The sequence below is a fragment of the Bos taurus genome, chromosome 27, assembly GCF_002263795.3.
Source record: "Bos taurus isolate L1 Dominette 01449 registration number 42190680 breed Hereford chromosome 27, ARS-UCD2.0, whole genome shotgun sequence".
Lineage (NCBI taxonomy): Eukaryota > Metazoa > Chordata > Mammalia > Artiodactyla > Bovidae > Bos > Bos taurus.
Window position 1 is genome coordinate 37,332,899 of NC_037354.1, and position 20,763 is coordinate 37,353,661.

At 43.6% G+C, this 20,763-nt stretch overlaps 1 protein-coding gene across 12 annotated transcripts in view; it reads right to left on the reverse strand.

Moving 5' to 3' along the window:
• The window catches only part of SLC20A2 (solute carrier family 20 member 2), a 116,931-nt gene that overhangs the window by 80,732 nt on the left and 15,436 nt on the right, over nt 1-20,763 (reverse strand). For 7 of the 12 annotated variants that reach the window (XM_059882233.1, XM_059882232.1, XM_059882226.1 and 4 more), the window contains one exon: nt 121-19,843. The exons of the other annotated variants lie outside the window; for them this stretch is intronic. The gene's annotated coding sequence lies outside the window, so the exon portion shown is untranslated. The remainder of the gene's footprint in view (nt 1-120; nt 19,844-20,763) is intronic. 12 annotated transcript variants of the gene reach the window in all.

Consider the following 20,763-nt stretch of genomic DNA (forward strand, 5'->3'; position numbering starts at 1 on the left):
TGCTCACCCCCCATGAGATGGTAGCTGCGCCCATCAACCGCCCCAACCCAAGTCCCTGCAGTGGGGCACCCCACCCTGAGCCCAGAGGAAAGAAGTTGGTACTTATCAAAGATGACTGACCTTGGATGAATACGATCAATTCTCTGTGATCCACAGCGAACTTACTCTGGAATTCTCAACAGCAAAGGAGGACATCGTGAGGCTATTTTCGATACAGTGATCCTTAACTTACTATGTCATAGTGCAGTCAAAGAGCTTCTAAGCCAAACAGTACTTCTTCCCTCAACAAACAAAAAAGCCAATACACCATAAGCACCTATGCATTGAATCTGGCATCAGAGAGAAACAAGGGAGTGGATCCCACGTCCTGACGCTGAAGGCAGGGGACGCTGGGCAGTGCTCCAGTTCTTCACATGTCAAGTATGATGAGTATCATTACACTGTTTCTTTCAACAGTGGCCACACCTGTCCCAAGATCCAAGAACTGAAACATTCCAAAGTAAATAGTGTATCTTCCAGTGTCCATGAGTCACCCTGCTGTTCCCTTTTTGTTAGCGAGAAGAATGTAGGAGTCAACTGTACTCTGTCCCGGGCATACCTATGACAGGAGAGAGAAATCTCTGGGCATCATTTAAAAGTAAGGAAAAGCCTTCCTGTTCAAGGTCACACACTGTGGGGCGGGTGTGGGGGAGGGAGGCAGAGCCGCGCCAGTGAGGGGAGGTGATCTGTGGGTCTCCAGTCCAGCAGATCCAAGAAATCAAAACAAAAACTCAAGTTAATGAACTGACCTGGATAAGGACCCGCTGGAGCAAGCTACTTCTATAATTCAAAAATTTCCAGTCATGTTAAAAAAGTAAAAATAAACAGGTGAAATTAATTTTAATAATTTTTTAAATTGAACTCCATATATCCAAGATACGGTCATTTCAACATGTCACAAAGATAGCACACCTGAAACTAACCCACAACATCATAAATCAATTATACTCCAATATAAAACATTAAAAAGAAAACAGATAGTGAATAGAAAAACTGCCAATGAGAGGGTGGGAGAAAGGGAAAGCTGAGGAACTCAGACAAACTGAGATGGGAGGAAGATGACTTAGAAAAGAGAAAGAAAGGGCTAAGAGGAGGGCAGACGGAGGAGACAGAAAGCAGAACAGAGCCCGTCCCTGGGCACGGAGTCCACGTATGGGACCGGGTAACAAGCACTGGAACGCTCCCACCCTGGGACCCAGTGCTGAGGACACAGAAGACGGGAAAGACAAGGCCTCTGCGCCGTCCAGGAGCGCACGTCTGAGGGAGACGGACAGACCGCCACTCCCCACCCACCACACACACGGTTCCTGCGACCCTGAAGACGCGCAGCTCTGTGCTGCGTACTAGGGGAGCACACGAGACGGGGGCACAGTTTCATTCTTAAATGATGGTTATTTCTCATGAACGTGAATTAACTTTTATTCACGTACAGTTGACTTACAGTGTGTGTGTGTCAGGTGTTCAGCAACGTGGTTCAGTTACAACATATTCTCTTTCAGATTCTCTTCCCACATAGGATATTAGACGATATTGGGCGTAGTTCTCTGTGCTAATATATAGCAGGTCTCTGTCCTCTATTTTGTATATATATGTATATATTTATATGGTATGTACATGCTACTCCCAAAGTCCTGATTTATCCCTCTCCCCTAAAATTTTAAATATATGTTTTAGGCTATCTCAGGATTCTGCATTTTATTTTGAAATCTCCAAGAGTCACAGAGAGATTAATTATTCTAACATATTTTTAAAAAGGACATCTGGAACCAGCAGGAACGTCTCCTCTCTGAGGTAGGCATCGTCTTCAAATTAAACCTGGTGATTTAGTCCAACTAGTGAAGGACAGGGTGGGAAAGAAGCAGAAAAGGGGGAAAATTCATATTTCATGGTCACCAGTTTTTCAGACGGAGAAGGCAATGGCACCCCACTCCAGCACTCTTGCCTGGAAAATCCCATGGATGGAGGAGCCTGGTAGGCTGCAGTCGCTCAGAGTCGGACACGACTGAGCGACTTCACTTTCACTTTTCACTCTCATGCATTGGAGAAGGAAATGGCAACCCACTCCAGTGTTCTTGCCTGGAGAATCCCAGGGACAGGGGAGCCTGGTGGGCTGCCATCTATGGGGTTGCACAGAGTCGGACATGACTGAAGTGACTCAGCAGCAGCAGCAGCAGTTTTTCAGAGGATGGCATGAAGGGTACTCAATGGCTTCGTGCTCAAAAAAAAAAAAAAAAAAACAAAAACCTAAAAACCATCACCAGTCCACTGGGGAGAAAGAAAGATCTGAGTTCAAAAGGCAGCTCCTAACCCACCCGCTTGACCTTGGGCACCACTCTGACCTTGGGCAATTCAGCTGACCTGTGTGAGTCCACTTCCCCGCCTGCCCCGTAAAACAGGGGCAGCGATGCGACATCAAGGGGCAGCAAGGACTCCAGCCTCCGGCACCCGCCGGGCACACGCTCCCAGTAAACTGCAGCCTTTACACCCACAGCCCCCGACTGGGACGTTACTGAGGGAGGGTGAGAGGCTTCCTGCTTTGACGGTTCAAAGCTTCAAAGAATAAAAGGTTGAAATGGGCTCCAAATGATCGTGACGTGCTGCAGGGAAGCCAGGGCCTGTAAACTTGGATCTGAAAACTCTGCAGCCTGGGCAGCCGGCTTAGGTGTCCTCCACTCCAGCAGCGTGTGCTGGGAGCCGAGGGCTGGCTCAGAGCCGAGGGACACTGAGCGACTGTTAGCACAAGTTCCATGTCCGGGCAATGGGACGGCAATACCCCCCTGTCAGCTCCCACTTCCCTGGACCCACACCCCGGGGGAGCCCCGGCCCACACTGACTCTGGGCTTGGTCTGCAGGGCAACAGCAAGCATAAGCCAGAGACTTTAGTGCAGGCCCGGGGTCGAGGAGCCGGCCTCCACTCCGGCTGCACTTCAGGGCACCGAGACCACCCCTGGACGCCCACCTAACCTTCTGAGGGTAAGACTACGTGGGGCACAGACCTGCCATCTGCACTGAAGCCCCACCACAGCCAGCCCGACGATGGCCCCCACAGGCTCAGAGGCCACCCCAGGCCAGGCGGCCCCAGCCAGGCTGCCAGCTGACTTCAGAGACCAACTGGCTAGCTCCATCCAACCAGAAGAGTCACCCAGGTGACCCACGGAACCGTGAGACTTTAGGCTTGCTTTTCCCAGCTGCTAGAATTAGGAGGCCTGTTACACAGTGAAAGCTCACAGATACACAATCTTCAAACGGTCTGTAAACAGTCCATCCCCTTACTTTCCAATGAAACCCTCTTAGACTAATCTGTGTCTATCTTACTCTTAAAAACCCACAATTCTCTTTTTTAAAAAACCCACAGTTCTGATTACTACAATTACTTTGTCTTATCCACCAGCAGGTTACTCAAACTAAAATGAAACAGTGATACAGTCTGAATGTGAAACTGCTAAAATGGTTAAGTTTAAGCTTTATTTGTTTCGTCCTATAATTAGAAACAAATATGGGGTTGGTTAAAAAGTTCATTCAGGTTTTTCTGTGTCCTTTTATAGGGAAACCAGAACAAACTTTTGGGCCAAACTAATCTATGTGGTCTTCAATGCTACATCTCTCCACTAAAGAAATGACTTCTCGGGCTTCCCTGGTGACTCCGTGGTAAAAAAAAAAAAAAATCTGCCTGCCAATGTAGGAGACCCAGGTTCGATCCCTGGTCTGGGAAGATCCCACATGCCGAGGTGCAGCTAAGCCCTCACACCGCAACTACTGACCCTGCCGAAGCCCTAGAGCTGGAGCCGCAACTCCTGAAGCCCTCGCTCGGCAACACGAGAAGCCACAACAATGAGAAGGCCACGCATTGCAACTAAAGAAAGCCCGTGTGCAGCCACGAAGACCCAGGACAGCCGCAGATGAATAAACAAATAAAAACAGGTTTTTAAAAGATGATTCTCTATCCTGGCCTACAGACTGATTACATGGGTATAGTTCATGGCTGTTTAGTTCAGTTGCTCAGTCCTGTCCGACTCTTTGCGACCCCATGGACTGCAGCACACCACGTTCACGGCTCTTCAGTCCATCTTAATATTTCAGAAATGGATCAAGAGTACCATTTACGCACATGTGAGCAGAGAAAATGGATTCAAAGCATAAACCACTTTTTCTTCTGCACTTTCTGTAAGCTAAAAATATATATACACATAGTAGCCAGTTCTTCAAGACAGTTCTTTTTTAAGACTTTGAAAAACAGCTAATTCTGCATAGTTTATAACAATTGTATCAGGACTATAAAAATAAAGGCAGCATTATTACTGCTGCTGTTTAAATACTTATTTTAGACAGTTGATCTTTTCAAGTATCCTTAGAAGTCCACGGGGAAAATTTGTCCTCACCATGCATTCCTAAGAGTCATCCATTTAACAGACACTTGCTAAACAACTGCTTCCTGCCATTCCAAAACTCCCAAGCATTAACGAGATTTAAACAAACGGCGGGATGCCCAAGATGGTGGCACAACATGGTATCAGCAACAGTGCTGCCTCCAAGAGGCTTATAATCCGATAGAAGACACGACGGCACATAAATAAACTTTCTACCATAGAGGAGGGTAATCAGTAAGCATCCCAAAGGGTAAAAATCCACCAGGAATCTTCTGGTGGGGTTAGTCAAGAAAGGCACCTTGGAGAAAGTAACATGTGAATTTGCCTGCTGATAAGCTTTCAACAAAAGAGTCCGAAATGCAGTACTTGGATGCAATCTCAAAAACGACAGAATGATCTCTGTTCACTTCCAAGGCAAACCATCCAATATCACAGTAATCCAAGTCTATGCCCCAACCAGTAACGCTGAAGAAGCTGAAGTTGAACGGTTCTATGAAGACCTACAAGACCTTTTAGAACTAACACCCAAAAAAGATGTCGTTTTCATTACAGGGGACTGGAATGCAAAAGTAGGAAGTCAAGAAACACCTGGGGTAACAGGCAAATTTGGCCTTGGAATACGGAATGAAGCAGGGCAAAGACTAATAGAGTTTTGCCAAGAAAATGCACTGGTCATAACAAATACCCTCTTCCAACAACACAAGAGAAGACTCTATACATGGACATCACCAGATGGTCAACACCGAAATCAGATTGATTATATTCTTTGCAGCCAAAGATGGAGAAGCTCTATACAGTCAGCAAAAACAAGACCAGGGGCTGACTGTGGCTCAGACCATGAACTCCTTATTGCCAAATTCAGACTGAAATTGAAGAAAGTAGGAAAAACCCCTAGACCATTCAGGTATGACCTAAATCAAATCCCTTATGATTATACAGTGGAAGTGAGAAATAGATTTAAGGGACTAGATCTAATAGATAGAGTGCCTGATGAACTATGGAATGAGGTTCGTGACATTGTACAGGAGACAGGGATCAAGAACATTCCCATGGAAAAGAAACGCACAAAAGCAAAATGGCTGCCTGGGAGGCCTTACAAATAGCTGTGAAAACAAGAGAAGCAAAAAGCAAAGGAGAAAAGGAAAGATATAAATATCTGAATGCAGAGTTCCAAAGAATAATAAGAAGAGATAAGAAAGCCTTCTTCAGTGATCAATGCAAAGAAGTAGAGGAAAACAACAGAATGGGAAAGACTAGGGATCTCTTCATGAAAATCAGAGATACCAAAGGAACATTTCATGCAAAGATGGGCTCAATAAAGGACAGAAATGGTATGGACCTAACAGAAGCAGAAGATATTAAGAAGAGATGGCAAGAATATACAGAAGAACTGTACAAAAAAGATCTTCACGACCCAGATAATCACGATGGTGTGATCACTGACCTAGAGCCAGACATCCTGGAATATGAAGTCAAGGGGGCCTTAGAAAGCATCACTACGAACAAAGCTAGTGGAGGTGATGGAATTCCAGTTGAGCTATTCCAAATCCTGAAAGATGATGCCATGAAAGTGCTGCACTCAATATGCCAGCAAATTTGGAAAACTCAGCAGTGGCCACAGGACTGGAAAAGGTCAGTTTTCATTCCAATCCCAAAGAAAGGCAATGACAAAGAATGCTCAAACTACCGCACAATTGCACTCATCTCACACACTAGTAAAGTAATGCTCAAAATTCTCCAAGCCAGGCTTCAGCAATATGTGAACCGTAACTCCCTGATGTTCAAGCTGGTTTTAGAAAAGGCAGAGGAACCAGAAATCAAATTGCCAACATCTGCTGGATCATGGAAAAAGCAAGAGCATTCCAGAAAAACCTCTATTTCTGCTTTATTGACTATGCCAAAGCCTTTGACTGTGTGGATCACAATAAACTGTGGAAAATTCTGAAAGAGATGGGAATACCAGACCACCTGACCTGCCTCTTGAGAAATCTGTATGCAGGTCAGGAAGCAACAGTTAGAACTGGACATGGAACAACAGACTGGTTCCAAATAGGAAAAGGAGTTCATCAAGGCTGTATATTGTCACCCTGTTTATTTAACTTATATGCAGAGTACATCATGAGAAACGCTGGACTGGAAGAAACACAAGCTGGAATCAAGATTGCCAGGAGAAAACTCAATAACCTCAGATATGAAGATGACACTACCCTTATGGCAGAAAGTGAAGAGGAACTAAAAAGCCTCTTGATGAAAGTGAAAGAGGAGAGTGAAAAAGTTGGCTTAAAGCTCAACATTCAGAAAACGAAGATCATGGCATCTGGTCCCATCACTTCATGGGAAATAGATGGGGAAACGGTGGAAACAGTGTCAGACTTTATTTTTCTGGGCTCCAAAATCATTGCAGATGATGACTGCAGCCATGAAATTAAAAGACGCTTACTCCTTGGAAGGAAAGTTATGACCAACCCAGACAGCATATTCAAAAGTAAAGGCATTACTTTGCCAACAAAGGTCCGTCTAGTCAAGACTATGGTTTTTCCTGTGGTCATGTATGGATGTGAGAGTTGGACTGTGAAGAAGGCTGAGCGCCCAATAGTTGATGCTTTTGAACTGTGGTGTTGGAGAAGACTCTTGAGAGTCCCTTGGACTGCAAGGAGATCCAACCAGTCCATTCTGAAGGAGATCAGCCCTGGGATTTCTTTGGAAGGAATGATGCTAAAGCTGAAACTCCAGTACTTTGGCCACCTCATGCGAAGAGTTGACTCATTGGAAAAGACTCTGATGCTGGGAGGGATTGGGGGCAGGAGAAGGGGACGACACAGGATGAGATGGCTGGATGGCATCATTGACTCGATGGACGTGAGTCTCAGTGAACTCCGGGAGTTGGTGATGGACAGGGAGGCCTGGCGTGCTGCGATTCATGGGGTCGCAAAGAGTCGGACACGACTGAACGACTGATCTAAGCTTTCAACATCGAAAGAAGTGGAAAGAACATTATACAGAACCAACATGTGCAAAGTCGGAAGAAAAGGAACGCTGTGATGGATGTCTGTACCATATACGTCTGGGAAAGAGGTTTAAGCTCTGTCAATTAACAGCTGTTTAGACCACTGATAAAGTTGCTTCCTTTCTCCAAATCAATGCTGAAAAGTGTCCAATGAGAGTATGGAGTCCAGAGCAAGACTGCCCAGGCTTCTTCTAGTTTCATCACTTCTAGTTTCTAGTTGTTGGCTCTGGGCAATTCTCTCTCTGTGCCTCAGTTTCATCATCTTTAAAGTGGGTATAACAATATACAAACTCCATAGGGAGACTATGAAGATTAGATGGGTTTATATTTGTAAAGAATGCAGAACAGTGCCTGTTGCGTAATATGTAAGAGAAGTCACTCAGTTGTGTCCGACTCTTTGTGACCCCGTGGACTGTAGCCTACCAGGCTCCTCCGTCCATGGGATTTTCCAGGCAAGGGTACTGGAGTGGGTTGCCATTTCCTTCTCCGAACATTCTGTTAAATAAACAAACTCACATGTTTATGCATACATAGCAAGATAGGTAGACAGATGTGCATGAATATAGAAATACAGACATAGCTGTATTATCAAGGACAGAACCTGGTATGTACTAGATGCTGCTGCTGCTGCTAAGTTGCCCCAGTCGTGTCCGACTCTGTGTGACCCCATAGATGGCAGCCCACCAGGCTCCCCTGTCCCTGGGATTCTCCAGGCAAGAACACTGGAGTGGGTTGCCATTGCCTTCTCCAAAGCATGAAAGTGAAAAGTGAAAGTGAAGTCGCTCAGTCATGTCCAACTTCAGCGACCCCATGGACTGCAGCCCACCAGGCTCCTCCATCCATGGGATTTTCCAGGCAAGAGCACTGGAGTGGGGTGCCATTGCCTTCTCTGGTACTAGATGCTAGACTCATATGTATATAATTTTCCCTTTGAAGTTCACACTGTACTAGAGCACAGGGTCATATATGCCCCAATATTAGCGTCCACTCAGTTAAAAGATTAGAGACTGTCCTTCCCTCTTTCTCTTGAGGCAACAATTCTGCCTGGGAGACGCCAGGCTTACTAAACTGCTAGATAGACATAGCATGGCTGTCAGATTCAAACAAAGCTGCACTAATGTCTCATGTAATAAAAACACTTTCAATGGAAAAACAAGCATAGGCTTATTAAGGACCGTCTGACCTCTATAACTTATTAGCATTCAAGCTAATGCAAAACAAGAAACCTTAAATATACTGCAATCTAAGATTTCAGGGGGGAAACAAAAGCCCTGAAAAACAAGATTTTAAGCCACGTGACTCAAAAGGTGGGTTAACAAAATCCTAATTCCAGTCTAATTTGGCTTCAAGTAGTTATATATCCAAACTGAAAATTTTATAACTAAAGTTTTATTACATGAATCTAGTAAATATGAAGCTGAATTTCCCGTTTTTAAGATGAAAATACTAAAGACAGTTGACAGATTATACTAAAAGTACTTGAAAATATTCTGCTACATTGAAATAAGTAAACATTTTCTGCAATCTTACACTATTTGCTTTAGAGACCTCTTTTTCACAGATAATGTATAGGCAAAAACTTCACCTACCACAAATCAAACTGCCCTGGTGAAGAGACTTTGAATTAACAAGTTATGCTGAACCACTAATAATAAATGCCCCCTTCTCAGTTTATTCTATCCAATTATAGGAAAATTGTTAAGAATTGGGCAACAAGCTATTAACTTCCAAAATCTTTTGGTAAGTGATCAGTTAATATTTATTTCTGTTCTTTCAATCCACAAGCAATTAAATTTGTTTCAGAAGCATCTACAACTTTTTTTAGAGTTTTTTTTACCCTACTTTCTAACTTGAAATTCAAGACTATCTGAGGACTGTAGGTTGTAGGCAAGTTCTTTAATAAGAGTTACCCTTCTGGGTTCATTTGAATCCCAACTTCACTACCTGCTAACTGAGCCACCACAGGCAAGTTAACAGACTGTTGTAAAAATGAGTTAATGCACATATAACACTCAGAATGGTACTTGGCACAGATTTGTAAAAATACATATTTTACCTACCTAAAATAATAAGGAAGGGGAAATTGTGTTTGAACCACCTGTACATAGTAGAGAATCTATCCTACTTTGGGACTCAAATTTTAAGTTTTAGAGGAAATTTGCAGGGTAAAGCTGAAAGGACCCTCATCAACAGCAGCCCACAGCCACAATGTTTTACAAACAGTAATTTCGAGTAAGTGCTCAGGGCTCCTATATTCTATTCTCAAGCCGCCCAGCCCTCCTAAAATGCCTGTGTGTGGGGAAACACAACACTTGGTACCAGTTTACCAAGAGAGCTGGGAAATCAAGAATTTACTTTCTGATTTTTAATATTTTTGTTGGAAATGGACGCAGTCCATTCCCAACCAGACACACTGAGAAGTGGTCACTTTGGCAATAACTGGTTCAAAATCAACCGCAAATTACAGGAGCTGAAATATCTGTAAGAGTTCTAACTTCACTTGGCTACAAGAATCCAGGAGGTAGTTGGTTTCTCTAGGGGGAGCGGAGGCTATGTCTTGAGATAGATGTACGTGATTTTGTCTCAACCTCCGTATATTTCATTTTAACAAACGCTCCCATGAAGGCTCATTTTTCAAAATATCAGCGATAAGCAAAGAAGGACTAACAACTCAGCTCCCAGAACTGTAACAGCCCAGTAATTATAATAATCCAAGAGGCTGTTCTCTGAAACACAGAGACCAGCTTCTTTACAGAGACCCTGGTTCACACAAGGAAGGGTGGACAAGCAGTACTGGGGTATCTGTGGTTATTGCAGACTGTGAAACAGGAGACAATTACCCATTTTAGACCTTAATGCTCACATTGTAAGACTTGGTCTGTTCTTTTTCTTGACATTCTATTCCTGTCTCTCCAATTGCCAGGAGAGGGAACATCACCCAATTCTTTGAGTCAGATCTGTTTTTTAAAAAAGGCTCCTAAAAAAATAGCTAAAAGTTAATCTTTTCAGTTTCACTACTTAAGATCTTTTCATGTAAACTACACTGAAAGGAAGAATTCTTGATAAACCCAGATTCTTTAAGGCTTAACATGGGGAACACAGCCAATATTTTATAATAAGTATAAAGGGAACAAAGCCTTTAAAAGTTGTGAATTGCTATACTGTAGACCTGTTACTTATAAAACATTGTACAACTATACTTTAACATTAAAAAGTAAAAAATAAACCCTCTTTTTAAATAAGATGATGGACACATGAAAGAGCAGCATATTAATAAATTCCAACCAATACTTTGATTTTGAATAAGAAAATTTTTGTTCTCATTATTAAACTCTAAAAGATGATACAGGATTACAGGATAATCAACAGCAAGTTAGACAAAGAGTATGCTAGTTGTTCATACACAGCATACCAGAAATACATGCAAATCATGACATCAGACTACTTACTGTTCTTTGTGTAAGTGTTAAACAAGCCGTCTCTTCTCCTAAGCGTGGAGTGGTGGGCCAGTGTTGAGTAAAATAATTAGGATAAAACCTCAAACATCCCCCTGCACAATATCCAAAAGAGTCTCTCTGAGATTATTTACGAAAAGTAATCTCTTTCAAAATTTAACTAATCCTGGCCACTGAAGAAAAGGACGAATCAGTCAAATTTAAATTATGATTCTTTAGAATGTGTTGGACAATTCTGAGACACACTGAGAAAAAAGTATTAAAAATAGCCAAGAGAAGGCAGCAGCTAAAACACAAAGGCCAGAGGTGAGATCAAAATTAGAAACGTACAATGTCTGGAGGGCTGTCCATATAAGGGTATCTTTAAATCAGTAATAAGTTGGGACCATCCACTGGGCAAAATAAACAGCTGCCATCATCGAAGTGGCTGACTCCATCTCTCATTCAGAAATCTCTAGACCATCTCAGAAGACAAATATGACATGACTTTATGCTCAACGGTGTTTGGGGCTATTCTCAAAGCTGGTCTCGACTTTCCCAGTCCCACATGAGAAACACATATACATGCATCTTTCCTTTTGACAAAAGTATGAAAACGCAACAGTAGAGGGGATTTCCCTGGCCTTCCAGTGACTGAGACTTCACCTTCCACGAGCATGATGCGGGTTCGATCCCTGGTCTGGGGACTGGGATGCCACGTGCTTCCCAGCCGAAAAAAAAAAAACAAACCCGAAACCATAAAACAGAGGCAGTGTTGTAGCAAATTCAAAGCAATATTAGAGGATAAAACGTCTGCTAAGCCTTCCTCACCCCATCTGCTAGACTATATTTACTACACTCCCCAACCCCATAAATTTCCTGATCCCCGGAGTGGGCTGCTGTTTTCCTCTTTCATTTACTTATTTGTCAGACTCTCAGGGAGCTTCTTAAGCTGGTGCCAAGCCCAAGAGAGATGAAATAAATAAGGATCTTACCTTCTAGGAGTTCAGTGCGGTATGGCAGACAGACACAGAAATAACTAACATAGCGTAAGGCCTATGTAACAGGAATTTGCACAAGAAGGCTTGCGACTGTCTCTGGCATTGAGGGGAGGGTAAAGGACCAGGCAGAGAAAAAGCAGAAGGCATTTGAGGCAGAGCGATCAGGACAGGCAAAAGCTCAGAGTCTGTTCTGAGAACAGCAAGAACTATGGCTTCTAAATTCTCTCTGAAACTGTTCTTTATTTCATAGTTTGATTAATTCTCTATATTAAACTAAATATGAAGAAAAAAAAAAAAGAACTATGTGCCCGGAGTGTAAGTGACAGGATGTGAACGGGGGAAGAGGCAGAAGATTAGGCTGGAAAAAGCAATGGCTGAGGTCCCTGCGGGCCACGAGAACTCTCATCAGCGCACCGTCCTGCCGCCCTAAGGCTCTCAACTCCCGCTACACGTCAAAATCTCCGGGGAAACTTTAAGACAGAATTGATGTCTGGTATTTGCTAGTATCAATTAATTGGTCAAGATGGGGACTGGGCGCTGGTGTTTTTAAAAGTCTTCTCACGTTATTCTAGCATATGGTCGGGGTGAGAACTACAGGCAACAGGGAGTCAACACAACCAAACAAGCAGGATGAGGATGCAAGAACAAGGAAAAAAGAGAAAAAGCTAACTGAGCAGTAGAGTGCAGAGCAGACCAGAGGGACTTCCCTGGTGGTCCACTGGTTAAGACGCCACACTTCTAACACAGAGGGCATGGGTTCAATTCCTGGTCAGGAAACTAGATCCCACATGCCATGGGGTGAGTCCAACAAATAAAATGAAAAAATAAATAAGTAAATAATATTCTAAAATTAAAAAATAAAAGAGTAGATCAGAGGCATAGAGACCAGGGGAGGAATGTCCATTTACAGGTTCCCGAATATAGACAAAGAGGAGTCTATGCCAGTAGTTAGTATTAACCTTTTCTGGGTCACCAACCTGTGTGAAAGTGAGTGGTAAAAGTTAAAAGCCTTAAAAAAAGAAAAGCTAAAAGCCTTTTCCTAAGGAAAAATGCACACATGTCAAAAAATGTACAAATAATTTCGAGGGGTTATGAACCTCTTTTGAGTAGTGGATTCAAGTGAAGAAATCCTGACCCTAAACAAGGTGACTAGAAAGGGAAGCGGAGAAGGCAATGGCACCCCACTCCAGTACTCTTGCCTGGAAAATCCCATGGACGGAGAAGCCTGGTGGGCTGCAGTCCATGGGGTCGCTAGGAGTTGGACACAACTGAGACTTCGCTTTCACTTTTCACTTTCATGCATTGGAGAAGGCAATGGCAACCCACTCCACTGTTCTTGCCTGGAGAATCCCAGGGATGGCGGAGCCTGGTGGGCTGCCGTCTATGGGGTCACACAGTCGGACACGACTGAAGCGACTTAGCAGCAGCAGCAACAAGAGGAGAGAGACTTGAGGTAGAATCAACAGCACTGATGACTCCCAGGTGAAGGGAAGGAAGAGGGATTCAGGCTGACGCCCCCACTTCCAGCTTGAGAGTTGTAAGTGATCAACTTACTTAAATGTCAGGAACGACACTAAGCGGTAACGTGTATTCATCTCAGTGAGTCTTCCCAGTTCTAGAAGATGAATTGCCATCTTATTCATCACTGAAGAAGCTGAGACTGAGAGATATTAAGGAGCCTGTCCAAGGTCAGGCAGTGTGAAGTGGTGGAGTGGGAATTCAATCCCAGAGAGTAAGCCTCCAGAGCCCCCAGCATGCCTGGTGAGTGGGCCTCATTCATTAAAATAGAGGAGACAGGAGGACAGAGCAGAAGTAGGTTCAGTAGAAGAGGAGGAAGGGGCAGGGGATGGAATATACACACTACCTTTAGATATGCTACGTTCAAGATGGTACAAGATGTATCAATGACATTATCTGCTGAATCAGGAAAAAAACGAAAGAAAGGAGCTCAAGGCGGGTACGGTGGAAGACACAGCCATAGAATAGGGAGCTCCCTAAACACGTGCTAGGCCCCAGCACGTGCTCCGCTCTGCAGGTGTAGGTGCTATCCTTACCTGTCTCTGCAAGTGAGCAAACAAGACTTGGGAGAGCAGGGTTGCCAAGCCAGCAGGTGGCACAGCCCACCACCTAACCTAACATCTCTGGCACAGGAAAAAGGAGTGGAAACCATGGTCCTAAGTGGCAGCAGCTCCCACTCTGCTCTAAAACCACTAGTGTGAGATACAGGGTTTTTTTTTTTTCTTTCATAACTTTATATAAAAAAACTTGACAATATCTATTTCCACCAGCTAAAGGATTCTGACACTGTTTCAATTGTTTGAGCGACCATAAGAGATATCTGCGTCTCAGCCAGGTGAAGTATCAGAGCTACACTTCCGCAGGGCGGCGTGCAGACTCAGATGCAGGCCTGTGTAGACAACAAGCATGACACAAATTCCGCACAGAGCGATTATCATCCGAGTCAGGATTCAGAACAATTAGCCCAATGCAGATAAGTGTCCTGTGTTCCCGGAGGCCACGACGAAGCCAGGAAGTGGTGAAATTTCCTTTTTTACTCTTTTTGTAGCATGAAAAGAATGTGGCTTTTCTCCTCTCTAAAGAAACAAAAATAAACTCTTAAACCATACACTACAAGTCTAGACTAGTTACTTCAGGTTTAACAGTGGAATAATTTATGCACTGCACGTTTCAGATAAAAACCTGTTACAGTTCAACATTTCGGCACCTTTAAAAATACCTGTACTGGCAGTCACATAGCCTTTGAGTTAAAAGCATCAAAAAAGTACTTTACAAGAGCCTGCAACATTATCCTAGGATTTTCTCCTGTTCAGGTACCCGAGAGAAGAAATACGATGATCCAATGAAGAGTACTGAAGTCCTACAGCACAACCTCTCACTCACAGCAAGATTCCTTCCAAAGCCCCGGTCCTGGTCGCCCATCACTAGGCTTGAAGTCGTGACTTTCCAGGGCCCCACCCCATCCCTGGAGGCCTCTCACTAGGTGCTTGTGCTTCGTGCTGTGCTTAGTCGCTCAGTCATGTCCGACTCTTTGAAACCCCATGGGCTGTAGCCCACCAGGCTCCTCTGTCCACTGGGATTCTCCAGGCAAGAATACTGGAGTGGGTTGCCATGCCCTCCTCCAGGGGAATCTTCCCAACCTAGGCATTGAACCCAAGTCTCCCGCATTCCAGGCGGATTCTTAACCAGTTGAGCCACCAGGGAAGCCCTCACTAGAGCTCAGATCGAGTCAAAATCCTTTGCCTTGTAATGTCCATTCATCAAATATTTACCGAGCACCTGAGATCCACAGCACAAGCTCTGCAAACCACCTTCTGGTCCTGGCAGTCCTTGATCTGTGCTGCTCTCTCACACCCTCTCCCTCTGCTCCAATAATAAACTCCCCCCCGACCACGGGGGGATCCTCAATGACTCCACTTCTCAGCCCATCACTGTCTCCCCGCTCTGCTAGTGTCTCACCGAAGCGTGGGTCACAGGCGTCAACACAACCACCAGGTGTGGTCTAGGATCTGTTTTTAGCAGCTGCATGACAGAGAGGCTTGCAGAAGCCTGTGGTCAGATAAATCTAGCTGATTTCAGGTGCGTGTGAGCCAATGCTCGACTCCTGCAGATGCTTCCTCTTGCTGATTTTATTTAGAACGCTGCCACAAGCTATCCAGATGACTCTGAATCGAGTCTGCTCTGTATGGCATTAGTCATCTCTCCTAGGTTGATGTCATCTGGAAAGTTAGGTAAACTTCTCTCAATCCAGTCTTTACAGAAAGAGGACACTGTGATTTAAATCTGCTATCAATGGAAACTCAAAAGTTCCCTGTGGTCCCAAAGATCCCTTTATAGAATCTTGAGGCTCAGAACTACCATCTGATTTTATCCGTTTTCAGCCTTTCTTGAGGGAACAGCTTTGCTGAAAATCTGATGAAAGCCATCACAAGGATTTGTTGTTCAGCCACTCAGTTGGGTCAGACTCTTTGCAACCCCATGGACTGCAGCACGCCAGGCTTCCCTGTCCTTTCCTATCTCCTGGAGCTTGCTCAAACTCATGTCCATCTAGTAGGTGATGCCACTCAACCATCTTGTCCTCTGTTGTCCCCTTCTCCTGCCTTCAATCTTTCCCAGCATCAGGGTCTTTCCCAGTGTGTCGGCTCTTCGCATCAGGAGACCAAAGTACTGGAGTTTCAGCTTCAGCATCAGTCCTTCCAAAGACACCCAGGACTGATCACCTTTAGAACGGACTGGTTGGATGTCCTTACAGTCCAAGGGACTCTCAGGAGTCTTCTCCAGCACCACAGTTCAAAGCAGCAGTTCTTTGGCGCTCAGCTTCTTTATGGTCCAACTCTCACATCCGTACTCAACTGCTGGAAAAGCCATAGCTTTGACCAGACAGACCACTGTCGGCAAAGTGATGTCACATGTACACAGTTTTGCAATCAACATCAGATGGTTCCAGGACCTCCATGAAGCCCATCCATTGGCCTGTTGAGGTAAAACCTTAGGAATTCTAGAAGCTATGAAAAATACCTATGATCATTAGCATCCATTCAGTGCCATTTCTAAAATAACTGATTATCTAATGCCCAACAATGCCCTGAAGAAGCCAATTAATTGGAATTCAGTTCAGTTCAGTTCAGTCACTCAGTCGTGTCCAACTCTCTGCGACCCCACGAATTGCAGCACGCCAGGCCTCCCTGTCCATCACCAACTCCCAGAGTTCACTCAGACTCACGTCCATTGAGTCACTGATACCATCCACCCATCTCATCCTGTGTCGTCCCCTCCTCCTCCTGCCCCCAATCCCTCCCAGCATCAGACTCTTTTCCCGTGAGTCAACTCTTCGCACGAGGTGGCCAAAGTACTGGAGTTTCAGCTTCAGCATCATTCCTTCCAAAGAAATCCCAGGGCTGATCTCCTTCAGAATGGACTGGTTGGATCTCCTTGCAGTCCAAGGGACTCTCAAGAGTCTTCTCCAACACCACAGTTCAAAAGCATCAACTCTTGGGCGCTCAGCCTTCTTCACAGTCCAACTCTCACATCCATACATGACCACAGGAAAAACCATAGTCTTGACTAGACGGACCTTTGTTGGCAAAGTAATGTCTCTGCTTTTGAATCAACTGACCTTAATTCACTAATTCTATCAGAGAAGATATACAGAAACTAAGAAGTCTGAGGAAAACCAAACCACAGGTTCTAAGAATACTTTAGACACAAAAGTTATACAAACAAAGATACGTGTTGCAACACTGTTTACAGTGGAAAAAAGGAGGGGCCATCTTGAATATCCATCCACAGGGAAACGGCTGAATAAATTATATATGTTTAAAATGTCATTAATTTTTTGAAAACAAGAGTTAGATCTATTGATCTGGAGAAATAGCCACAATCTATTATGGAGGGAAAGAAAGCTTTAGAATAATGTATCGAGTATGGTTCCAAATAGGAAAAGGAGTATGTCAAGGCTGTATATTGTCACCCTGCTTATTTAACTTATGTGCAGAGTACATCACGAGAAACACTGGGCTGGAAGAAGCACAAGCTGGAATCAAGATTGCCGGGAGAAATATCAATAACCTCAGATATGCAGATGACACCACCTTATGGCAGAAAGTGAAGAGGAACTAAAAAGCCTCTTGATGAAAGTGAAAGAGGAGAGTGAAAAAGTTGGCTTAAAGCTCAACATTCAGAAAACTAAGATCATGGCATCTGGTGCCATCACTTCATGGGAAATTGATGGGGAAACAGTGGAAAGTGTCAGACTTTATTTTGGGGGGCTCCAAAATCACTGCAGATGGTGACTGCAGCCATGAAATTAAAAGACACTGACTCCTTGGAAGGGAAGTTATGACCAACCTAGATAGCATATTCAAAAGCAGAGACTTTACTTTGCAAACAAAGGTCCATTTAGTCAAGGCTATGGTTTTTCCAGTGGTCATGTATGGATGTGAGAGTTGGACTGTGAAGAAAGCTGAGAGACGATAAATGGATGCTTTTGAACTGTGGTGTTGGAGAAGACTCTTGAGAGTCCCTTGGACTGCAAGGAGATCCAACCAGTCCATCCTAAAGGAGATCAGTCCTGGGTGTTCATTGGAAGGAATGATGCTAAAGCTGAAACTCCAATACTTTGGCCACCTCATGCGAAGAGTTGACTCATTGGAAAAGACTCTGATGCTGGGAGGGATTGAGGGCAAGAGGAGAGGGGATGACAGAGGATGAGATGGCTGGATGGCATCACTGACTCGATGGACATGAGTTTGAGTGAACTCTGGGAGTTGGTGATGGACACGGAGGCCTGGCGTGCTGTGATTCATGGGGTCGCAAAGAGTCGGACACGACTGAGCAACTGAACTGAACTGATAATCCTATTTGAAAAGCAAAAAAAAAACAAAAACAAAAACAAAAAAACCCTAACAAATCTTATGTCATTAAACATACTTTTTTTTAATATAGCAAAAGGTGTAAGAGAATTCACATCTGTGAACATGGTGGGGAGGAATGGATTTTGTTGTTGTTCATCCCTGCATACTTTTGCTTGTTACAAGCAAATACTGATTCTGCAAAGCAATACATTTCTAAAAGAAAAGAAACGAATAAAGTTGACAACAGGATCTATAAATAGACTCAGCTCTCTCACCCAACACTTCAGGCAGGTTTTCTAAACCTATTCTCATGTCCCCAAAAGGTCTCCACCCACGGGATGCCTTGGACCAAATCTAACTTCCTTTTGACTTTTCAGTGATGCTGAGTTTCTCACTGTTTTGGGTACTTGATTCACCATCACAGGCATTCTTCTGTTATACTTATGAAAGCTGTGTTGTGTAGATTAAATGTGTCCACAGTCCACAGGTGTGATTTTTTTCCCCCTTCGGAAAATATCCATCTTGGCAGAGACATAAAAGGAATGCAGAATCCACGAGTCTAATATGTGGGAGATGCATGCATGAAGCACAAACACTAGCCCCTTCTAAAGCGAAGACACAAGAGCAGAGACATTGTTGTCTGTTGGCTCAGGGGTTCTCAACCTTGGCTAAACATCAGAATTACCTGGAAGCGTTTTTTAAAAATACCAGTGCCTGGGCAGCACTTTCAATGATTCTAATTTAATTGGCCTGGTTGTAGGTACTTGTTTCATTCTTAAAGCTAATGAGATAATTCGAACAGAGTTAAGAATCACTGCTTTCTACATTTCATTCTCTTTCCTTTATTCCACTTTTTTTTACAAAGAACTTTTTATTAGTTACTTTAAGGCTAGAAGATAGTCGTATTTGGAAAAGCCAAAAATGATCAAATCAGTTGACCCTGTCCAATGTCTATAATTCATATCATCCTTATGTGGACTTCTGATGCCCAAATTATTCAGTTCAGTTCAGTCGCTCAGTCGTGTCCAACTCTTTGCGACCCATGAATCGCAGCAACCAGGCCACCCTGTCCATCACCAATTTCTCTTCGCGTGAGGTGGCCAAAGTATTGGAGTTTCAGCTTCAACATCAGTCCCTCCAATGAACACCAAGGACTGATCTCCTGGGTCAAACTCTCACATCCATACATGATTACTGGAAAAACCATAGCCTTGACTAGACGGACCTTTGTTAGCAAAGTAATGTCTCTGCTTTTAAATATGCTATCTAGGTTGGTCATAACTTTCCTTCCAAGGAGTAAGCGTCTTTTAATTTCATGGCTGCAATCACCATCTGCAGTGATTTTGGAGCCCCCCAAAATAAAGTCTGACACTTTCCACTGTTTCCCCATCGATTTCCCATGAAGTGATGGGACCAGATGCCATGATCTTAGTTTTCTGAATGTTGAGCTTTAAGCCAACTTTTTCACTCTCCTCTTTCACTTTCATCAAGAGGCTTTTTAGTTCCTCTTCACTTTCTGCCATAAGGGTGGTGTCGTCTGCATATCTGAGGTCATTGATATTTCTCCCGGCAATCTTGACTCCAGCTTGTGCTTCTTCTAGCCCAGCGTTTCTCATGATGTACTCTGCACATAAGTTAAATAAGCAGGGTGACAATATACCAAATGTGTTAATAAAGTTATTTAAATCCATGGCTATCATCAGTAGAAGCCCTTCACATATTGAAAGAGTATTTGTAGCTTCATCTGAATAATGACTCATCATTTATTATAAATCTTGGAGGCAATGCTTTTATGAAACATCTTAGGACCTCAAACATGATGTTGGAAAGCAAAAACCATCAGCACAGACCTACCGATTATCTGAAATGTTGCCAGACATTAATCGATGATGGACTTGCTGATTTTTTGTGCTAATCTAGAGGTGTTTTTAAAAATTCATCTCTACCACATCACAGAAAATTGAAAACCAGAGAAACCATTATATGAAACATCTCTCCCAGTCAAATTTAGTATCTGAGAACAATAATATACCTGAGAAAATATGTAAATAAAATATGAAAGGGGATTCATTAGCCAAATGAAATATTTATTTAGTACACATTACAGTACAGTAAAAAGAAGACAGGATTCTATACTTTGGACGCATGCCACAATTTATACAGATAGTTTAAAACAAAGGACAATGACAACATATATTACTTTAATTGCCTTTATATATGTGTGGATGGTATTGGGCTTCCCTGGTGGCTCAGAGGTTAAAGTGTCTGCCTGCAATGCGGGAGACCCGGGTTCAATCCCTGGCTCGGGAAGATCCCATGGAGAAGGAAATGGCAACCCACTCCAGTATTCCATCCAGGGATGGTATTAGCATGTATTTTCAAAGACGCTTTCAATAGCCCATCCAAAGAGTTCTGATCAAGGAACTGTATTCCTAAGCATGTGTGAAATGAAAAGTCAGGTCCACACAAAACACCCGCACATGGCTTCTCATGACAGCTTTATTGTAATAGCACCGAACAGCGAACCACCCGAATGTGCTTCCA